The following is a 22428-nucleotide window of genomic DNA, read 5'->3' as shown; positions in this document are numbered from 1 at the left end:
CCCTCTCCCTCTGCTCTTCCCCCTGCTCACTCTCTCTCTCTCTAAAAGTAAATAAATAAGATCTTTTTAAAAAGAAAGAGAAAGAAGGAAGGAAAGAAGCAAAAGGATTCCAGAAATAAAGGGCAAAATATAACTCCCACCATGGAGGGAAGTTACAGTTCTCTCAGATTAACTGTGGGAAAATAAAAAGACAGATATTGACTAACTTTTAATGTTTTCTGGAAGGAGAGATACACTTTTAATACTATGGGTTCATCAAAAGTTGACTCCGTAAATTTCTGTGTGTAAAAACACACAGAATTATCCCATTTTACATTTGTATGGTGCTTTCAGTTCGCAAATTCTCCATATATTCATCAATTTTGATCTTTTGATCTTTATAACAAACGTATTTGGTACAAATTGGAGCCTAGAAAAAGTGTGCAACTGACAAAAATGCTCTGCCCTTGGTTCAGGACCTCAGGATTATGTTCTCATTTACAGGATGGATTTCTGTAGAACTTATATTCTCTCACACGACTCTCCAGTGATCAAAATATTTGAGTATCTGTTATTATCGGGAATGCATAATGGGGACAATAGTTACTTTACTAGAGTCTTATTTTAAACCCACTGGATAATCCTATTCTGGGTTAAAAATTAGATCATAGCTCAAAATAATTCTTAGCATAGTGCTGATGTTCAAAAAAAGTAGAAGATTATTTGATATCCCTCACATTACAAGCCGTATCTGCAATGCCTTGCCCAGGATCTCACACATACTAAGTACTCAGTAAATATTTATTGAAACAGATTCTTGAACTAAAGTGGTACTCTGTGGGTATCAAACCTAGAGGGCTTGCCAGGTAAGTTGAAGACAAACCTTGAAGGAATTTTGCCAGTTTAATGTCCAGATATTCCTAAACAAAGAGATTTGAATTCATTAATATTAGGTTTTGTTTATATGTTTTGTATAACTAAGGTCACTTCAGAATGGTCTTCTGCTTCTAAACTTATTGGCTTAGTTTTGCTAAATGTAGTTTAAACAGAATTTCTGTGGATTTTCTTCAGGTTTTTGCCTTGTCACACTGAACCACAGGGATTGATAACAAGAGAAAAGCAATCAAACTTATCACAGGTGTTCCTGACCCTATGCAGCACTTACTAAATATCTATGATGGGAAAGAATGACTCTCTTCCCCCAGGGGAGTTAGTGAGTGGTAGTAACATTTAGGAAGAGAATAGAGAGAATTTTTTTTTTTTTTGAGTAAACAAATTTCTAGTAGGGAGAGAGAACAGAATGGAAATTTAAGAGAAAAACCAGGATCTTTTTGATAGAAATATATATGGTACCTGAACAGCCTCCATGTTGAAAGTCCATACTTACTCTTTCATTTCCTTGTACTTAATTTCACTGTTTATAAATCACATGGGGGGGGCGCCTGGGTGGCTCAGTCGTTAAACGTCTGCCTTCGGCTCAGGTCATGATCTCAGGATCCTGGGATCAAACCCCGCATCGGGCTCCCTGCTCTGTGGGAAGCCTGCTTCTCCCTCTCTCACTCCCCCTGCTTGTGTTCCCTCTATCGCTGTGTCTCTCTTTGTCAAATAAATAAATAAAATCTTAAAAAAAAAAAACAAATAAACAAATAAATCACATGGGAAAATGATACTTCTATCGAATTTAGAAGTGTTTTTTCATGAATAAGAATAATAATGTTAGCGCTGTGAATTGTGCAAGACTGTTGAATCACAGATCTGTACCTCTGAAACAAATAATACATTATATGTTAAAAAAAAAAGAAGAAGAAGAAGAAGATAGCAGGAGGGGAAGAATGAAGGGGGGTAATCGGAGGGGGAGACGAACCATGAGAGACTATGGACTCTGAGAAACAAACTGAGGGTTCTAGAGGGGAGGGGGGGTGAGGGGATGGGTTAGCCTGGTGATGGGTATTAAAGAGGGCATATACTGAATGGAGCACTGGGTGTTACACGCAAACAATGAATCATGGAACACTACATCAAAAACTAATGATGTAATGTATGGTGATTAACATAACATAACAATAATAAAAAAAGAATAATAATGTTATATTTACACGGTTTTGTATGGCCGATGTCGAAACTATGTAAACTTTTTGATATATGGACTCCCGTTATTGTTCTCTCCGATGGTATGTGCTCTGTAGGACTCTGGGGAGTCTCGTTCTAGAACTGCATAAACTGCTTCACATGATGAATCTCTTTGAATAGAGAGCCTTCATTTTTAAAAATATGGCAAATGAGGCGGCAGATGAAGTTCAGTCACCCCCGCACTGACACGGGAGAGTGTATCTCATCTCCGGTGAGATTCCTAGCAGAAGCGGCAAAAGAAAAACAAAACAAAAAAACCCCAAACTTACCATACAATCACATGAAAATGAAACTGCTGCAATAACCTAGCTAAATGTCCTGAACAGGGGGCACTCAATCAATACTACTGACTTGAACTGAAAATTAACCCAGTGGTTTTTGGTTCTATTTTGACTCAACGGAAGTATTTTTCTGTACACTTGCCCCTTTCGGGTTAATCAGTTCATTTTTGTTTGCCTGTTTGTTTTCAGTTTGTAAATGTTCAATTCACTGGTAAGGGGATACTTTCCCCATTATCTTTCTTCTCTCTTTGGCATTAGCTTTCTTAAGACATTTTCATCGTGAACACACCATCGGTACCATCTTACCAGTGACACTAGAGGTTGACTTGCTTGAAAAACAATAGTGTTATTTCTGCTCCTGACCCTTAGCCAGGTAGCAGCTCCTGGCAGCCTGGCTGGAAACACAGCTGCTGTCCTGGCCTGTGGCCTCAGCTCCGCCGGGTCAGAGAGCTGGATGAAAGGCATGCCTGGGGCCCCGCTCCCACTAGGTCAGGAGAGCTGGTTGTGCGCGTCTTTTCCCAGCCCCACGTTCAGTCACGTCAGCTGGTTATCTTCAAATTGGCCATGCTAGGAGTATTTACACCGTGGAAATCAACGAATGCTTCAAGTCCGGGCTTCCCTCCCTTGTCACCCATCCAGGGAGCCAGCAGTTAAACGTTCGCTGCCACGCCACTAGCGGGGTATGAGGTGGAAAGACAAGTGGAAGGCAGGTAGAGAACGAGATCACCAGCTATTTAAAGGTTCCATGATAAAACAAGAGTGTGAACCAAAGGGGCTTCATCTTCTCTAGTCCTCATCACCACCAAGAGCAACACTGCTCTGCTCTGGGGGCCAGTGCAATAGCACCAAGGAGCCCTGGGCTGGGAATGGAAGGAACTGGGTTCTAGTCTCACACAGGCACTAAGTGCCTGTGTGACCCGGGTGACCATGTAGCCTCTCTCAGTCTGTTTCCTCGCCTATGGTACGAAACGTGCTGTGTGGCTTACATTCTCCTTGCTCAAAGTAAGTGTGGTTCACGGACCATCAGCATGCGTGTCCCCCGGCTGCTCGTTAGAGAAGCAGAATCTCAGGCCAACCTGAGATTTTACTGAAACAGGAACTGCATTTTAGTAGGATCCCTGAGCTGTGTCATTTTGAGCCTTTGGTGAAGCACTGTGGACTAGGTGGGTGGTTCCCAAACCCAGATGAGTATTTGGAGTTTTTTGGTTTTTTGTTTTTTTTAAGGTATTTCTGGCTTTCACTCTTAATCCATGGATCAGGATTTCTGGGAATGAATCTCAGAAATTTTATTTTTTAAAATTTTCCAAGAAGATTCTGAAGATCAGTGATAGGCTCCATTAGCCCAGATGGTCCCTTCCAGTTTTTATAGTCTCTGGAAAGTTACTAGCCTCCAAGATATGTTATCCTTATTTCTGCCCAGTTATTCTGCTGACAGTTATTAAAATTGGTGAAAAAGCAACTCTTGAATGGTTTAGGGACTATGAATTTTTAAGCCACCTTTATTTCATGAAATATGAGAACAATCTGTAAAAAGATTAGATTTTGGACTGGATACAACAATCTTCAAAACATGAAAAAGAAAAAAAAAAAGAATACCAGCAGGGACAGATTACTTCATAGAGTTGGAAGAAAAACCAAAGGAAAATAATTGACACTGTAAATATATCTATCCCTTGAAGTCCTAGCTAACTTATTAAATTCACAGCCATGCAGATGTTTTTTTTTTTTTTAAAGATTTTATTTATTTATTCATGAGAGACAGAGAGAGAGACAGAGGCAGAGGGAGAAGCAGGCTCCCCGCGGAGTAGGGAGCCCGATGCGGGACTCGATCCCGGGACCCTGGGATCATGACCTGAGCCGAAGGCAGACGCTTAACCGACTGAGCCACCCAGGCGTCCCAATGCAGATGGTTTTAAATGTGCTCATCTGAGGTAGTAAGGCTTAATGGACTAAAAGTGGCTGAAAGCTCAGGAAATCTGCTTTTAGCTACAAATTATGAAATGGATATATATAATTATTGAAGTGTTATTCTTCATGCGAATAAACTTGCAAGCTATAAACCAATTGCTTCCTCATGAAATAATCCTGTGATCATGTACATTTTTATTTTAAAACGAGTTTTACCAAATATAACTAAAAATGGGCAACATCTTGCTCACGGAATCCCACCTAAGAATATCAATTAGGAATGTGATGGGCTACAGATAATAGAAAATGTGGCCGGTAACCCCCGAGGGGTTATTTTTTCCACATTAAAAAAGAGGACCCAGAGATGTTGAGTCCAGCATCTTCTGCTTCTCTTGGCCTTTCCTCCATGTCTTTCCAGCAGGAATGAGGGGGAAGAAGGTGGGCGCTGACCACCTCTGCCTCCTTGCACAGAGATGAGCAAAGCTTTCTCACTCTGGCAGCCAGCAGAGTTCTGCTGACTTGTGGCCCAAGCTAGGTCACACGGCCACCTTCAACTAGAAGGGATTTGTGGAATACATGAGTTTTAACTTTCGAACTACACTGCTAAGGTTTTTGCCTTCTACCCTTTCACTCTTCCTGCACAGATCCAAAAGCATACCCTTTCACTCTTCCTGCACAGATCCAAAAGCATTCTCTCTCTACTTTGCCAAACTCGGTCTTAGAATTCTACTTGGTCTGCTTAGTAATTAACTTTGTAATGAAGTCTGCTCCAAATATTTCCACATCATGATTTCCTCATTTTCTACGCATTTACATATACGTATCTATTGTTCTAACATACGCCTGGCTTGTTTTTTTTTTTTTTTAAAGATTTTATTTATTCATTCGAGACACAGAGATACAGAGAGAGAGAGAGAGAGAGAGAGAGCACGAGCAGAGGGAGAAGCAGGCTCCCTGTTGAGCCAGGAGCCGGACGTGGGGCTCGATCCCACGACCCTGGGATCATGACCTGAGCCGAAGGCAGATGCTTAACCATCTGAGCCACCCAGGCACCCCCTGGTTTTTGTGTTTTTTTTTAAGATTTATTTATTTATTTTTAGAGAGAGAAAGAAAGAGAACATGAGCAGAGGGAGGGGCAGAGAGAGAGGAAGCAGACTCCCCACTGAGCAGGGAGCCCAATGCAGGGCTCGATCCCAAGACCCTGAGATCATGAGCTGAGCCGAAACCAAGAGTCGGAGCCTTCACCGACTGAGCTGCCCAGGTGCCCCTGTTTTGTTTTTTCTGTTATAGCTTATCTCCTGTGCTCCTCAAGAACGAGTTATTCTTACAGTTCCCTCTGTGTCTAGAACTCCGCTGTGCCTAGCAATGCTTACTAAGCTGAACTGAGAAAAATGTACGCGGTGGCCACTGTTCTCTCCACCCAGGGTAGCACGTGCAAAACTCTGCAGGCAGCACGAATCCTTTGTGTACGCAGTGAACTCTTTCTGACACTTTGGAAGCTTATGGTTAATACAAATCACAAGGACCACAAATACGAATCATAACGGTGGCCCCTGTACAGTTCAGTTATCCCTAGTGAGAGATTGGATTTGAGTGGTTTGTAAGGCATCCAAGAGATTTTCCCAAGGAACCTGGTGATTCGAATGAGGCTACAACATTCCATCTCTTGGAAGAGTTGCCAGGAAAAGAACATGCTGGATGCAGGAATTAGCACTGCCGAGCATGCACCCTGGATGCTTAAAGTACAGGCTGGGGACAAACCCCATAGCGGGCAGTGACATGTGGGTTCGTTTATGAGGGAAAAAATCAACAAACTACTTATTATGTATATTTCCTCCCCTTCCACTCCTCAGCCTTCTGTTTCAAGTTATTTTTGTACTCATCTCACACTTTCTGTATCTTTCAGACATGCATTAACAAATTAGAGAGACGATTTCTACTGGCACTTGCAATTTTCTCCTGATGGATGTATCTCTGAAACGTATGTGTGACACACATTAGTTTGAAAACAATCACAAGTGGCAAAATGGTGATTCAGGAATTATTGGGTCAAAAAGGAAGAAAACAAGAAAGGAGCAGGGAGAGAGAATTGAAAAACTTACAGGAAAGAAAAGCTATGGTGACACACATGGAAAGTAAGAAATGCAAATTTTAACAGTCAAATTGAAAAGTCAAAAATATATCCTGCCTCTTTCTTCACGGCATAATTTATCAATGTAGCACATTTCTGAGTACATGTTCTGTTCTTCAAATCAGTTATGTCTACAAACAAAATTAATTCGAGGGGGGGGAAACTTTGCCAAAAGTAACACTGGATTATTATTTTTTAATGGCCTGATGCTAAATGGCCTCTGTGACTGAATTTTGCACATGCAACTAGTTGCTGTACAGTCAAGTCAACTGTCTACGTGGATAAAAAAAAAGAGGCACAGCTTATTAACCAATATTACGGTTTATATATTTCCCATTCTTGATCCTTATTCAGGATCTTCTTTGGTAAAAAAAAAAAAAAGTGTTCACCCATACCTGCTAAGTTGCTATGTTCATTTTCCAACTCATTGTGTTATTTTGGTCTTCATGGCCCTACACTTCTAGGAGGAGATTCATAAACAGCCAAACCAGAGCACATAGCCATGTTTCCTCTTTGAACATTTCAGATGTTGCTACTTTTTAGTACTTTTTAGAAGGCAGGATTCTTAAGCACAAATTTTGTTTGCAAAAAGTGCTCCATAGTGAGCAAGCTGGGAAAAGTACCACAGCTAATTTTATCTGCTAAGACCTGTTTCAACAACCAATGGTTTCTCTGGGTTGTAGGACTCCAGGGGAGCCAAGAGGAGAAGGAGCAAAGGAGCGAATAGATTAAATTTCACACACACACCATGTGATTTTTTGGTGGAGTGTGGGAAACCCAAGATTCAGGCTAATATTTGAAACACCAACCTTCATTTTCCTTAAGATGAAAAAACTTAAAAAAAATAAAAAATTTGTAACCAGAAATTCTAGTCCTAAGTATATACCCGAGAGAATTGAAAATATATGTCCACACAAAATATGAATATTAATAGCAGAATTACTCATAAGAGCCAAAGAGTGCAACAACCCAAATTTCCATCAACTGACAGATTTAAAAGAGATGGTATATCTATACAATGGAACATTATGCAGCATGAAAAATGCATGAAGTACTGATTCACACCCAACATGGATGAACCTTGACAACATTATTTTAAATAAAAGAAGTCAGACTCAGGAGACTGCATGTTGTGTGATTTTTTTATTTTATGAAATGTCCAGAATAGGCAAATCTATAGAGATCAAAAGTAGATTCATGGTTGCCAGTGACTGAGAGGAGATTGAGAATGAAGAGTGAAGATTAATGGATAATGGGGTTTCTTTGGGGGATGATAAAATTTTTCTGGAATTAGACAACGGTGATGGCTGTCCAACTTTGTGAATGTACTAAAAACTATTAAATTTTACTTTTTAAAATGGTAAATTTAATGACATGTGACTTGTAACTCAATAAAAAATAATAAAAGATATATACTCTTGGTATCAAATGGCTTTTAACATGAAAGTTACGTTACCACAGAGATGCTTCTGAGATGTATCTCCCAAATGCCACACAAGTTTTTAAAAGAAAAGAAACCGTAAGAGGAGCCAATTTCAGTGTGGTAAAAAATTTAATTGACTAAAAAATGTGTGAGTTTCTTTTTCTTTCCTTATAGGTGGCCTCATTTTTCATTCATTTAAAGCAAGTAATCCTGAATTGAAACTACACAGATTCACAGGGTCTGTGGTGGGCAAGTCTGTGGGATGGGCCTGGCTGTCGTAGGCCTTCCTGTCTCAGTTGTGGGACTTCCAGCCTTTTATTTTGAGTGCCCTGAGGTAACCAGTGCCCTTGTGAAGTTTTGTATCATTCTTTCTCCATACCTATGGCTGTCCTCCACATTGCTTCTGAGAAGCTTAACCAGAGCTTGAAATGTGGGGCTCCCTATCTCAGCTGCAATAAGTTCAACCCACAGAATGATCCTCTACAGGTAAAACTTGAGGCCTTAGATCCAGGAAGCGGGGAGATATCCTTAGACAGCAGGCAGATTCCCTGTGGGTGTCAATAGCAATACAGAGGGAACAACTCACAGAGGTCCCACTCTCAGTCCTTGGCGTAAGCTTCTGGCCTATCTGGTGGCCAGTTAGCCATGCCACTAGGAATCTCCAGAAGATTAAATTATCGTAAAAATCCAAGGAACTTTGGATTATTCAGTGAGCATTTTCTATGTTAAATCAAATGCTATTCCGTAAGTTCTAGTTTCAGTTCTGCTGAGTTTCTGGTCATTATAAATGACAATCATTCTTTCAGTTAGAGAATAAGGCCCTGATACAGGGTCAACCTTCTGTCCACCAACTCCCTCTGCCTTTAAGATGTTCTCTGCCTAGAAAGTGCCCCAGAACCTTGTGCATCTGGTCTCCTGGAAGAAGAGCCAGCCCTAACATTTGCACACACGGGCAAGAGTACAAATGAAGCCCCCCCACCCCCCCCCCCACTCCCTCCAACCCATGGCCTTCCCCTTTTGTTTTTTTTAGCTTTTGCTCAGTCTTGCAACTTGAGGGACCTCGTGCACACTCATAGGTATGTGGATATCCCAGTCCAAACACAGGAGGCCTGCAAAGAGCTGTCCTTTGGCTACTATCAGGCTAGGGATGCAATTAATAGCTGTGATGCTGTGACTTGCAGAATAGGTCCCACAGGTTCTAGAAGCAGACTGGGATATGTAAGAAGAATATGTCAGGGTTCAAAGTTCCCAAAGCATGGACTAGAAGGAAACATGTTGATTCCAGGTGAGCATGTCTCCCTCTTTCCTCTTAAACTAGAGCATGGGCCTCAGGCTCAGGCCCCATTTGCCTGGGTCTAATGTCAGAACCCCCTGGAGTCTTCCAGACAGATGCCGCCATGGAGGTACATCTTACCTCTGACAGGAAGCTGAGCTCAGTCTTAAACCACCTTCTTACCTACATCCTTTTCTCCATAATACAGGATATACATCATATATGTGTCTATAAGCATGCAAACAAGTAAGAGGATCTTGATGAATTCTCTTCTTAGAGGAAGGAAAGAAGTTCGTGTGACGTGGAGTAAACTAGGCCAAGGTTTAGGTCCTGAAGAGACCATTTTAAACACACACACTTCTTCCACATGTAATTATTAAGCTCTTGTTCTCTCTCACCAAGACACTCAGCAGGACTCGGGCGTTTAATGAGTTTTTCTCCCTTTATTGAACATCTAAAGTGGTTTTTACTTCTATGGGGATAATTTAGAAATTGTTGTGAAGTATAATTGATTTTTGTAATAATGCATATATTTTGCACTAATAAGCATTTGCAATGTGATTTGTTTGTGCATGTGTCCCCTCTGCTCCCCAGAATGCTAATGAATAAAGTGAGAGAGCATACTTTCTAAAAAGCACAGTTTATTATTTTCACTTTTAGAAAATGAACTATTTTCTCAAAAGGAGAGAAATAAAAAGTTGCTGGAAAGATAATTCCTAAGGAAGAAAGGTGAACTCAATTCAACTTTATTATTTTTTTTTAGAGGGAGGATAGGGGCAGAGGGAGAGGGAGAGAGAATCTCAAGCAGGCTCCACACCCAGTGTGGAGCCCGACACGAGGCTTGATCTCACAACTCTGAGATCCTGACTTGAGCCAAAATCAAGATTGGGACACAACCAACTGAGCTACCCAGACGCCCCTCAATTCAACTTTATTTTTATATGTTTTTCCTCCCAACATTCTTCAGCAAAAGTGACAAACTTGTCTGCTACATTCTCAATATTCCCTCTAATTAGTCCTAACTTCGTGTGTGTATGTGTGTGTGTGTGTGTGTGTGTGTATACATACATACATACATATTTAGAATAATTGCTTGTACTGCGTATATTTAAGCAGAGTCGTGTGTTCTGGTCTATAATCACTAGAAACTTCCTTCTGAGAAGATGTCCTTCTTCTTTACCACACAATTTACTTTATAGCGTGATGCTTTCAAGGGATACACCCTTCCTGGGTAGATTATTTTCTCAGACAGACCATAAGTGCTCATCAAGGAAGGAGCCTCCAATAAGTCCTCCCTTTTCATTTATTCGATATGTATATCCAGATTCCTTCCACCCCTGTAAGTCCTCATCAGGACAACTCCCTAATTTAAAAGGCCCAGGGCAAAAGCCCACAAGGTCTCTTATTCAAAAAGCAGGAAAAATAAGCTTTCCTTTCTTTTTCTGTCTCTCTCTTGGTGTGTCATGCTATTTTTATTTGCTGTTTAACACCACGTTCCCTTGAGCATAGGGATACTTAAGGGGTGAGCACAGACCCTCCCAGATGCCCCCGGCCTTGGCCAGCAACTCGGAGCACCAGGTATGCACAGCGACCCCCACTTGCCTGCACCTGTGCCCAGGTTCCTGCTTGCCCTGGTGGCTACAGGCACGCGATGGGGGCAGGGAGCTGGAGGCCTACAACCTGTGGGGGGTGGGGAGGAATTGGAGGATGAGCAAGCTCCTCCCCACCCCCTTGCTGAATTGTTTCATTGGACTTGACTTACAAAACACAAATTCAAAGATAAATTTCTTAAGAATTTCAAGAGATGACTATAGAGCGTAAGCCCCAAGCACAGGTGCCCCTTTCTGAGCCAGGGGCTGCCCTGGTGGTCCTCACTCTTTACCTCTTTATTTGATATCTTTTCTAGGGCCCAGCTTGGTGGTGGGCCCAAGATAGACAGTTAACATACATTTGTGAAAGCAGTTCCTTAACAGCCAGTTGCTCTCGTCAATTTGGGGGGGCGGGGGGGAGGGGCATGTAGCCTTTCCCAGCGACTGTCTTCGTGCCTGCATTCCCATCACTCACCTGCCAGTGCCCACTATACGGGAAATCAGGAGTCTGGCCAAGACATTCATCTGTAATTTACACCATTGCTCTGACTTCAGAAACTACCACTCTTACATCACCCCTGAAAGATGGGCGATTCTCCTATTACAAAAGAAATCCATCAAAGACTCCACAGCTTCTGCACCAGGTCGGCATCCTCTGCTTTTCTTTCTTTCTGTTCTCAGTGATCACCAAGGACATACAAGGTCAACAGTACGCCAGCCACCTGTGTTGCCTAATGGATGGCAGACTGCCTCTCTATCCACTCGGTACAAATGGTGGATAAAGGAAGAGCAGGGGATGGTCTCCCGCCTCATTCTGAATTTATCTTGGCCCCACTCCTCAAGCGAGACACAAATGTATTTGTTTTGTCCACCTATGTCTTGATTTTATTATTTTCCTCTATTTCTTGTGCACATATGTCTACGTCAGAGTTTTCTATTCTCAGGTATAAACATGAAGTCCCCACTCCATTGTTTAAGGACACACACACTAAAACATGGTTTTTGCAGAAGCAACACTTTTCTCATTGAAAAGTCACACACATTATAGAGAATGTGGAAAATTTAGAACATAGGAAAATAAACAGCCACCAGAATTGCCATCTTACGATCCAGAGAGAATTATTTAGCATTTTAGCACATGAATTTTTGGGCTTCTTTATACATACATGTCTATGGTGCTTACATTATTGAGATATTGTAAATATATGTTTTGCAATATGTTTTTATCCATTCAGTAACATACCAGGAATACCTGCCATATTAACTATTAACATGTTATTAACTATTAACACAACTTGTATTTTTTTTTTTTAAGATTTTATTTATTTATTTGTCAGAGAGAGAGAGAGCACAAGCAGGGGGAATGGCAGGCAGAGGGAGAAGCAGGCTCCCCCCTGAGCAAGGAGCCTGATGCGGACCGAGCTCAATCCCAGGACTCAGATCGTGACCTGAGCAGAAGCCACCCAGGCATCCCAATATTAACACAATTTTTAAATATTTCATACATAAGACTCATTTGGGAGCATGTAGAAAATGAAGATATGCTCACTCACAGAGTCTAACTCATAAATCTGAGATGAGGACTAGAGATCTGCATTTTGAAAACCATCCCAGGTGATTCTGATGTAGATGACTCTCAGCACTTGCTCTGACGAACAGGATCTACAACATGGTTTTTAATTGCTACACTGTGTTCTATTATATAGATGTCATAATTTATTAAAACAACCCGATATTGTTTAATTAAGTCTAGTTTCCAAATTTTCACTTGCACCATTAATTCCTCAATGAATAACCTACTACATAAATCTTTCTGAACATCTCCGATTATTTCCTTTGGAAAATTTTGCAGTGGAATTACTGGGTCAAAGGGAATGCCAACCCTAGCGAAGTAGATGGTATATTGAGTGGAAAAGCAATTTTGGAAGCTGCAAAGTACTAGACTAATATGAACTATGTAACAGCTGCTATTTTTTGAAAACTTCTGTATGCCAGGACAGTGGTTCTCAAATTTATCATGCATAGGAATTACTTTGAGGGCTTGTTAAAAACAGATTGCTGCCACTTCCTTCCTGTCCTCTTCTGATTCATTAGGTCAGGGGTGGGGTGGGGTATTTGCATTTCTAATAAGTTCCCAGACGCTGCTGCTTCTGCTGCTTTGGAAACCACCCATTGAGAGCCACTGCACTGGACAGGATCCTAGGTGTTTTATGTAAGTTACTCAAGTTCACAACAGTCCGTTACAATCGAGGACTGGCTTCAGTGAGGATCCAAGGCCGTGAAGTTAATGATGGCGGAGCCGGGATTCGATTCCAAGTTTGATCAAAGGCTGATGCTTTTCCCGTAGGCAGCCTGGTTTCTTTCTTCATTTCACTGCCCATGAATAAAATATTTTGGATGCCTTTATGACAAGCACCATACGTTTCACTGTAAACCACCTCCCCCTCCAATCTGTTAGGGGTACTTGGAAGAGAAAGGTTAGGAAGAGTTTGGTTGAGAATGTTTTCAGGGGAAACTGGTTTGAGGAATTACCCTCTACTATTCACGTCAATCCGAAGGGTTTCTTCTCTGCCCTCCAGGGGCTTCAACAACAGGTAGACATCAAGAGAATCATTTCTCAGCAGTGACTGCTACGGTATAATAGTCCTTCCTTGGAAGAGTGCTCTATCTTCTCCAAAACCACCTCCAGGTTTCTCCACACAGTGGCCTAAACAACATGTTTGTTCAGGCAAGTCAGAAAATACATAGCATTGGTGCAAAAAAACAAAGAATTCCTGTCAGACTGGTTGGCTAATATTACGCAGCAGAACAAATACCCAGTGGATTGGCAAAGCATGAAGGCTGGCTGGCTTCTACCAGACTCAGTTTAAGAGAGGTGAACATTTCCTAACCTACACCTAGAATCACCAAGTGAATCACACACATTTCACAACTAAAGAAATTCTAAGACCTAATTATGCAAATTTTTACCTGTTTATTATCTTGGGCTGTTGTCACCCTTCTGCCTTCTAATGTGTTGACAATTGCATGTGTAGATTATTTTTGTACAAGTCATTCAGCCTTCGTTTATTCATCCTGGGAGCCGAGGACTGTGTTAGGCACTCTTTAAGGAGAAACGAATGTTGTCTGTTTAAAACACGTTTTGTGTGGCTTCTAGCATAGTTCCATTGGATGTGGATACCTGAGAACCATCTGCTCTTACTGTTCAATTACATAATGCAAAATGTAATTTCCATCCAGGTAAAAATAAATTGAGTCTGGGATGCTTTATATTATAAGACAAGGCAATACGTCCCAATAGATATTTTGTCCAGAGGTTATAAGGAGCCTTGTCCAGCCTCTGGCTTTATCATTTATAGTGACTTCCTAACTGCATAAGGACAGGTCTCAGGCAAGGAAGGCTTGAGAAGTCTGTTTACGGAAGAGTGAGTGCTCATCATCTGAGTTGATCCAAGTGCCAGAAGCTGGTATCAATAGTTGACTGTTTTGGTAGCAGAAGGAGTACAGCAATTAGAATTATCTGACAAAAGAAGGAATGTCCAATGACATAGAAGTCCCTATAAACTAAAAGAATTAACATTCAGACTAGATTGTTGTCTTGTCAGGAATGCTGCCAAAGGCATGTCTACACTAGTGAAGAACTTTGATTAGCTGACTCCTAGAAATCCTATAAGATACATATCTCTCTCTCTCTCATTCTCTCTCTCTTTGTTTCTGTCTGTCTGTCTGTCTGTCTCTCTCTCTCTCTGTAGTGAGGGGACTTAAAGTGAGAAAGTATAGTGTAGATGAGGGGCAAGGGAGGCGAGGACCACACCTGCCTGTCTTCTCCAAGGGAGTATCTAGGTGAGAGGTGGGAGAGGGGTTTGAGGTGTGGCAGGAATGTATATTGTAAAAGGGTAGCCTCCTCTTTTTTACAAACGTTTCAGTCTTGTGCTGATTTAGTATCTTTTGCTGTAGTGCTGTCTCCCAAACCCAGCAATTCAAGAATTATTCATTGGTGGAACTGCTTGAAACATTAGTGTGTAGTCAAACCTTATTAACAGGCATCCAATGAGCCAGAATGACTTTGAAAATTCTATTTTTAGAAAACACGGGAGAAAATTATCTAAAACAAGCCCATATTGATGATTTAGTATAAAAAAGGACATTTTCAAGGTATAGCACAGTTTCAATATAAATTCAGCTTAATGTATGTTTAGACAATGATCACTGATACTCATGATGATTGCATAAGAAATTCTTCTATCAAAAGAAGATCCTATCACTATTCTACTAAGAAAAGAAGGTGGGCAGATATATTTCAGAAATATTTTCAGTACTAAAGATGAAGGCAAGTTTTCTATTCATCACTGATATAGCCAGAAAATTTAACTAGCCGGTGTACTCCATCCAGTTACTTACTGTATATGGAAAACTCCACCTATCAGTTAGTAACCCATACCATGAATACTGAGAACTGTTGTCAAAATTACTGTTTTGTAAACCAGAAAATACAGCCCTAAAATTCCCAGATCCTTGTGTTAAATAATTTTTGTGTTGTTAAGCTTCACATGTCACTACATACGTCTAAGGAAGAGTGAGTCAAATTTCTTTGAGAATGGCACAGTTGTATTTCCAGGAGTCAAACTCATTTGTTTCGAGAGGCAGTGAAGAGTAATGTGTTAACATGTGGGCTCCTGTGCCCAGGCTCGGTCTCTGGGCTGCCTCTGCATTCACCTGCAGCCAGCTGCATGCCCTTGCGCCAATCATTTCTTTGAGCATTCTCTGTAAAATGGGCAGGAAAAGCACCAAGGTTATAGATGTCTGAAGATTCAGGGAGGTAAATGTCCTGCGCGCTTTTCACAGAGCCTGGCACTGGGCAAGCCACAAAGTTTAGCTTTGGTTATTAAAGTTCCATTGAATACTTTATGTTATGAAGTTCTGTGGGGTTTTTTTTAATTGTGGTAAAATATACATAACATAAAAGTGACCATTTTAACCATTTTTAGGTGTGCAGCTCTGTGTTCTTTTTATTTAGAGGGAAAATATGACCATTTACAACACACGTCTATATATTAACACTATGCAATTTGCTTTAGCATTAAATATTGAGAGAAACAATCAAGACTAGTAAGAACCTTAGGTATAAAGATCAGAACAAAACAATGTTCTCTACACCTTCACAATTTTAAAATGAAGCGTGGGGGGAGACCTGGGTGGCTTGTGTTCTCAGATCCTCAAGCTGGACACCAGAAGCCCGTAAGCCAGGCCCCTCTGCAGCCTGGGACCAGGTTCTGCCATCAGGGGCCCCGGATCTGCAGCGGGGAGTGGGAAGCAGGAGCGTGTGTCCTACTTCATTTATTTATATTTTTTCTGGTGGGGATCATGGTGGCCGCGGGAGCTCCTGGCAGCGGGGGCGGCGCGTCCGGCGTCAGCCAGGGCTGGGGTTGTGTCCGCCCGCGGTGGCCGCGGCCGTGGAGGCTTCTCGGGAGCGGCCCGCCGTGGGGCTGTTTGGGCTGTGCTCCTGGCTGCAACCTCTAAGCCTGGCGCTCTGGCCCTCCAGCACCTCTGAATCCTGCGCAGTTACTTTGCTGCTTGAATAGGCCAAATGAGTTCTGGTATGTATAACTGAGGGCCTACAATCCGAGTTTCCCCAAGCCCCAAACCCCTAACCCCTCCCATTCCCTCATTTCATTGTGTGGCAGCTTGGTCCTGCTGGTTGCTCAGGCCCCAGATCTTGGTGTCATCCTTGACCTCACTCTTTCTCTCAATAGCAGCCTAATGGGTCTTTCTACAAATGTTCCAACCCCCCCTGACTCATTGCCAACCCAGCTACTGGAGTGATCTTCCAAAAAGTAAGTCACATTATGTCACTCCTCTCCTTAGAATCCTCTGGTGGCCTCCACCTCCCCGAGTAAAGTCGAACATTATGGTGTCCTTCTAAGGCCCACTCGTATTCTCCTTCTTATCAAGAAGCCGTTCCCTTCTTCACTCACTGCCCTCCACACACTCTGGCCCCAGGTCCCTAGGGTCCCAAATGACCCAGCTGCCTCCTTGCTAGTCTCAGAACACTCCCAGCCTGCCACTACCTCAGGGACTTGTCATTGGCTCTTCTTTTGCCTGGAGCCCCCCTCCCTCTGAGACACATCCTGCTCCCCACCCCATTTGCACATTGTTTAGCCTCTTATTTCTTCAGATGTCCTTCCCTAACCTCCCGAGGTTTAGCTGCCCTCTCCACCCCATTCCACTCAGCTCCTGATCTCTCTCACCCTCTCTTTCTTCCCACAACATTGTTTATTCTCCAGATATACTTGCTTATCTGTCTATTGTCTGTCTCTCACCCCATGAGAATATAAGCTCCATGAAGGTAGGGACTTTGGCTCCTGCTATATCCTCAGAATTTAGAATATTGCCCAGCTCAGGAAGTACTTTAAAAATATTTGTTGAATAATTATATAAATGAAGGAATGAATACATGAATATGGAGGCATACAGCATTCTCACCTCTCTGAGAGTTTATAAGGAGGTTAATACCAGGCACTCAAGGAACTGTTACTGTAAAGGTAGCAACTTCAATGGAAATCAGTCAGAAGCCTTGAAGGAAATGACTGAATTTATCTAAATTCTTCATTTTAATGCAAACAAAAAACATTGTGCAAGATTTAGTAAGGGCTCTTTGAAGTCTTTCCTAAGCCTGGTCAGAGACGTCTACAGTGTGATTTAAGAGGTGTATAATGGACTCATTTGCCCAAACCAATAGTCCCTGGTCTGTCATAATGTCTAAAATTCTTAATATTCATTCTCTTATTTATTCTAGACATATTCCAGGCTCCATTCTACGAAGTTGGGACATAGCAGTCTTTGAGTCACGTTTTATTTGGGGACAGCAGGCATCACGTGGTACTAAGTGCCAAGAGGAAAATGCTGATGAGTGAGGGAGAGGGTGATGGGGCTGGGTGTGTGGTTTTTTAGATAGGGCTGTTGGGGAAGTTAATATTAAGGAGGTGACATTTCAGTAGGGGCCTCACTGAGGTATGGGAGGAAGCCTTGCTGATGGTATTCAATCTCTCTTGAAGACATCTCAATGAACGGAGAGTGACGGTGACCCCCGGGCTGTCTTGGAGCCCTAGTCAGTGATTTGAAAGCATTTTAGCACTTATAAAAACACCATATATGACCTATCTCATTTCACTCCTTCAACAATGCTATGAACTGCAAGGAACAAAAATTATCCTTCCCATTTTCCAGTCAAAGAAACTGACCTTTGAGAAAGTTAAGCAACTTGCACATGCTCAAATAACCAGTAAGTAGACACTCTGGATCAGAGAGAAGTTCAGTAACTTTGTATGACGAATCCCACACATGGGGACATGCAGACATAAAACACAGGGCACAGTTTTGGAATAAGACAGACCTGACTATAAATTTTTCTGTCTAGCTCTCCTTGTCTTAGACAAATTACCTACCTTTTCTGACCCTCATTTTGTTTATTGCAAGGCAGGTAGACAATACCTCCAGGGATTGAACATTCCAAATGAGATAAGGTTTGTGAAGCTCCTGGTCTAGGGTCTGATATACACTAGATTCTTAGTAAATAGAACCTTTATTGTCAGCAGATGCTTATCATCCTCAAGATTATTCAGATGTGGGAATAAAGAAATGAAAAGGAGGGACTAGAAAATCCACTTCATCTTGAAGTTCCATGTGTCTGTAAAGAATTTGAAATATTTTTATTTCTTTCACATTCAAAAGACCAGATTAGTGGGCCTGGGAGTGACCAAGTTTTTCTTTTGTCTTCTGAACAACTTAAAAGTATTTCTTCATCTCTCTATTTGTGGGGGGTGGGGGGGAGAGGGCAATGTCACAGAAAAATGACCTTTGCCTTCAAGCTCTTCAGAAGGTTAAGAAGGTAGGAAAGCCTTCATTCCAAAGCAATTTTTAAATTTCCTTTAAAGAAATAGGAGTGGGAACTCCTACAGTATGTTGAATTTTGTTTCTCAAATACTGTTTCAATGCGCCCTTCAAGTGTGTGATGGTGGGCGGTTATTGTATAATGGGATTCAAAGGAGATTTATAAACTTCTAGAGGGGGCTAAGATTCATGAATTTCTTGAGTGGGCATTTGAGTCAGGATCAATGAAGCATTGACAGTTGATGCCCCCAACAAATCGAGTTATTTTCTGATCCAGTTTCTGGTTTACGTTAGATCCAATCCAGACAACAAAACTGTGGAGGGTCAGAGTAATATATGACTCTAAATTTGCTGCAAGATGCATGATATTTATGAATCTGTCAGCATTGATAAACTTTGTTTGTTTGTTTTCTCTTTTTCAGACTCAACTAAATGACAAAAGTATCATTCAAGCCCCTCAGACCTTCATGCAAAGTTGTTCTGATGTACACACAGACATGTTCTTGTGATAAGTTGATGTACTTTATTCCTGTTCAGAACAATGGGCTGGGGCACCTGGGTGCTCAGATGGTTAAGCGTCTGCCTTCAGCTCAGGTCATGATCCCAGGGTGTTGGGATCGAGCCCCACATGGGGATCCCTGCTCAGTGGGGAGCCTGCTTCTTCCTCTCCCTCTGTCACTCCCCCTGCTTGTGCTCTCTCTCTCTCTCTCTCTCAAATAAATAAGTAAAATATTAAAAAAGAGAAGAACAATGGACTAGACCAAGTAACCACACCATTTATTGATGCCAGCATCAGGCAGTGTTCGTTTGATGGAAAGGACTTGGATAATTCTATTTAATGTCTAACTACACCTTACGCTATGACACAGCAGAAGGGCCCAGAGTAGCAGCTGTTGGAGTGACTACTCCTCATGTAGTCACTCTGTTGGAGTCACACTGTTGCAGTGACTACTCCTCAGTCTGACATTCCCAAGGTAGGATTCGGTTACGGAGAGCAATAGGGAAATCTGGGCAGAGAGATGACGTGCAGAGAGCAGGAAATACAAAAAGGTGACAGTGACAAGGCGGTGAGGCAGTCTGTGTTACCTTATCAGGCTGCGGGGAGGCAAAGGATCCCGACAGAATGCCTCCCCGCTTTCAGGACAGACGCTCTCAGACCTGGTCAGGTCAGCACACTTCACAGAAGCCCAACTGCGTGGTTCCTCTGAAATGCTCCACAGCTCAGGCAGATTCAAAATGCAACTGGGAGAAATTTGCTGAGAAAACAAAGTAAGAAATTCTAAGCTTCTGTATATTTATTTATTTATGTGCCACGTGGGGATGTTGGGGATACAGGACACATGTATGTCTCCTCCTACAACTCAACTTCAGTCACATTTGAGCAATTACTCAAAGTGCAGCATACTCTAATTAGTTCCTTACTCTATTTATTTATTTATTTATTTATTTATTTATTTATTTATTTTAAAGATTTTAAAAAAATTTTTATTTGAGAGAGAACAAGAGGGGAGAGGAAGAGGGAGAGAGAATCTCAAGCAGACTCTGAGCTGAGTGCAGAGCCCAACGCGGGCTTGAGGCGGGGCTCGGTCTCACGACCCTGAGATCATGACCTGAGCAGAAACCAAGAGTCAGAGGCTTACCGGACTGTGCCACCCAGACACCCCAGTTCCTTACTGTATTTAAAAGTGTTAATTATTTACGGGTATACTCCTTTCTCCATTTTTTTCTCTTATGATTTATACTAAATTTGTTGTTGGTAGCTATCTTTTTTTCTTGGATAACTCTAAGTTTCAAGAGTTTCTCTTTTGAAGCCTTAATGCCTAGGATCAGATAAGCCACAGAATCATCATCATCATCCATATGTATATGCAATAATAACATACAGATGCACACGTGTAACTTACAAAGCACTTTCACACAAGTTATGCCATTTAATCGTAAGTACAATAATAACATCCAGTCCTCTTTCTCTTCCTTTTGGTTACCATGAGGTGGGCACTGTGCAAAGAGTTCTACACACAATGTTTCCAGAGATGAAAGAGTCAAGGAAGAAAGGTAATGAGGAAATCCGTGAAGGGTGGTTGAACAAGCACTTAACTAGGCAGGAGTGGTCCCAGGAGGAATGGTCACACTCTGCTGTTGATTTCTATTTATCTGGCACTGGTCAAGTGAGAACCTCTTTAGATCTCAGTGTGCTCATATGCAAAATTAGATTAACACACACCTACCCTGACTCCCTTACAGAGTTACTCTGAGAATCAAATTAGATAATATGTGAGAAAATATTTTGTGGTTTGCTAAATGAAGAATACATATTTTTACTGATTTTTTTTCCTGCACTTGACTTTTGCCGGCATTTGTAACATTGTCCTAAACAAAGGCTTCTACTGAATAATAGAATAATAGGAAATTGAGTATTGAATAATAGAACTGATTCTATTGAACAATAGAAAAGATGAACGTTTTTAGAATTGTTATAAGCGTGTTCTAACAGTCTGTTGGCCATTTTACTTTACATCCAATCAAAACATATACATATTTGTTTGGCAGCCAGATACCTAAATTCAATCCATGGGAGCTGAGCTCAAAAGGAAACCGAGGTCTTGTTTCTTTTCTTTTTTTTAATTTTTAATTTTTCTCAAAGTGAAATCTGCAGATAACTTGCATACAAATCACATGGCACGATTATAAACATTTCTGATTTCTGCACCCCACTTCTGTCTCCTGAATTAGAAGCTCCACGGAGACACCGGGAGTCTGCCTTCTTTAGAAAGCACAACAGCTGAAACTTAGGCCCACTAGTCCAGGAGCCCAGAACTTACTGGCTGAGGTTTGCAAGTTGTAAGAGAACATTCGTTCTTCGTTTCTTTCCAGCGGTAAAAAGATTTTCCTATCAACATTATATTAAAAGCAGATACATGTGCTTATGTGGAATAAAAGCAGCACTGCATTTGTGTGCAAAATTTGAGTTCACTTGCTTGAAAGCACTTTGAAGTTATGTTTTCTCAGCTTTCTTTAATTGGATGGTGCATTTATAAGAGAACTTTGGAAGGAGTATTCTATTTCAGTGTTATTTCTGGCCTCCATTCAAGAAACCAACAATCTCATAAGCAATTAAATTGATAACCAACCAGTAACTCTCCAAATTAGAAGGGGGCCTCAACTCATTTCAAGCTGTAACATTAAAAGCCTCAAGATGTTAGCAGTCCGCACTGTATGGTTGAAATAAAAAGGTAGAGATTTTGCTTCTGGTGTTAGTGAATATGGAATGATGTAGTGTTATTTCAGAAGTTACAGGCACATCACCAATCAGCTTCTTAGAACAGAGAAATAAAAGAAAGAGATGAATCAATATTTATTCAACACACATTTATTGAATAACAACTATGTACCTGGCACTGGTCCAGATCTAGGGCTGGAGGAGTAAATAAAGCAAATCAAGGTTCCTTAGCTCTTAGTTCTAGTAGGGGAGACAGAAAACAAAGAAAAAGCCAATATTTAATATTTCTAATATCAAATGGCACATTACAAGATAATAAACGCGAAGGCCAGTGGTTTACTCTGAATCTACTATGCTAAAATTTAAAATTCTGGAAACAGCAGAGCTTGAAAATGATCCACTTAATCACTTGCATTTATGGTCATATTTACAGTATAGTCAAAATACATATTGGATATATGATTGATCTTTTTTCCCTGAGGCCAGATCTCCTTGTCATTCCTGACCTTCTGTAATAATGCTCAGAAAAGCAGCCAATCAGGAGATTTATTTGTTTGTTTGTGTTTCTAGCACTTTTAACTCAGGCAACCAAACCAGTATGAAC

The 22428-nt window shown here is 41.3% G+C and overlaps 1 long non-coding RNA gene across 1 annotated transcript; it reads right to left on the bottom strand.

Moving 5' to 3' along the window:
* Positions 1-16201: 16201 nt before the first annotated feature.
* LOC118539106 (uncharacterized) lies at positions 16202-22066 on the bottom strand. Its single transcript, XR_004918971.2, has 3 exons — positions 21997-22066; positions 19691-19860; positions 16202-16284 (listed from the first exon to the last, which is right to left on the bottom strand). It is a non-coding gene; the product is annotated as an uncharacterized LOC118539106 (long non-coding RNA).
* Positions 22067-22428: the final 362 nt, after the last annotated feature.

Source organism: Halichoerus grypus, chromosome 9 (assembly GCF_964656455.1).
Source record: "Halichoerus grypus chromosome 9, mHalGry1.hap1.1, whole genome shotgun sequence".
NCBI lineage: Eukaryota > Metazoa > Chordata > Mammalia > Carnivora > Phocidae > Halichoerus > Halichoerus grypus.
Note: the sequence above shows the minus strand (reverse complement) of the source record. Positions and strands in the feature narration are given on the sequence as shown.